This window comes from Bidens hawaiensis, unplaced genomic scaffold (assembly GCF_021521415.1).
Source record: "Bidens hawaiensis isolate Kalapana, Puna unplaced genomic scaffold, B.hawaiensis_p1.1 tig00025377_1, whole genome shotgun sequence".
Taxonomy (NCBI): Eukaryota; Viridiplantae; Streptophyta; class Magnoliopsida; order Asterales; family Asteraceae; genus Bidens; species Bidens hawaiensis.
In genome coordinates this window covers 287,417-288,716 of record NW_027494051.1, presented here as the reverse complement: position 1 = coordinate 288,716, position 1,300 = coordinate 287,417, and positions in this window count along the sequence as shown.

Here is a 1,300-nt window from a genome sequence, read left to right as displayed (position 1 = left end):
TCAGAAAAAGTATTTCTTGAGGTGGATAGCATTCCATGCTCTTGGTAACCTGTTGCCTTCCATAGTGAGAAAATGGTATGCTCCCTTTCCTGCTTCCGATTCAATCAAATAAGGACCTTCCCACTTGGGTGCTAACTTCCCATCAGCCGGATTGGTTGTGTTTTGGAAGGCTTTTCTCAAGACTAAATCTCCTTCTTGAAATCTTCTGATTCTGATATTCTTGTTTTATGCCCCAGCTACCCTTTGTTGATATGCTGCCATTTTGATTTTGGCAAGGTCTCTGAGTTCTTCAACAGTATCTAAGTCTTCAAAAAGGATTTCTTCATTGGCCTCAGGATTACGGATGCTTGTTCTGGTTGTAGGAACCACCATCTCTGTAGGGATTACCGCTTCTAATCTAAACATTAATGAGAATGGTGTTTGGCCCGTTGCATTCTTGGGTGTTGTCCTGTCAGCCCAAAGAACATAAGGTAGCTCTTCAGCCCACTTTCCTTTCTTGGATCCTAGCTTCTTTTTTAGGTTGTTGATGATGATCTTGTTGCTTGACTCTGCTTGGCCATTATCTTGAGGATGTACTGGGGTAGATGTAATCATCTTGATGCCCCAACTGTCACAAAAGTTAGTGGTTCTTTTCCAGATAAACTGGGAACCATTGTCACAAATAATTTCAGAAGGAATGCCAAATCTAGTAATAATATTTCTTTTAATGAAGGATATCACTTCTTTTTCACGTACTTGAACAAAAGCTTCAGCTTCTATCCACTTCGAGAAGTAATCAGTCATTGCAAGCATTAGAAAACTCCTTAATGGGCTCAAAATAAGCCGAATGCCAAAACCAGCCCAACCATTAGAAAAGATCCAAATCTTTCAAAACCCAAGTTTAAGAAAAACACCATTTACACAAACGTTTCAAGGAGAGTTATTTCGAAGAAAAGTAATATTAGCCTAGACAGGATAAAATAAAATAAGATAAAATCAAATAAAACAGAAATAAATTTTCCACACACATGTAAGACAACTCTCTTTATTTTAACGTCGGGATCAAATTTCAGTTCTTCGTAAAGCTGCCGCCCTTTTATGAGAAGATCCGAACATGGAATTATATCGTTTAAGAGGCTATCACAAGGATTCATGTTCAGTATTATTATGACTTTAAGAGACAGATTGATAGCGTGTATCCCATACTTAGAATGATCTTCCATCGCATCAGTGATATGATTAAGGTTCAGTTAGGCATAAAGCTTAGATGGACATCACTCATGGACCTGTGATGCCTCCTATCTCTTCTCAAAGCGTATTT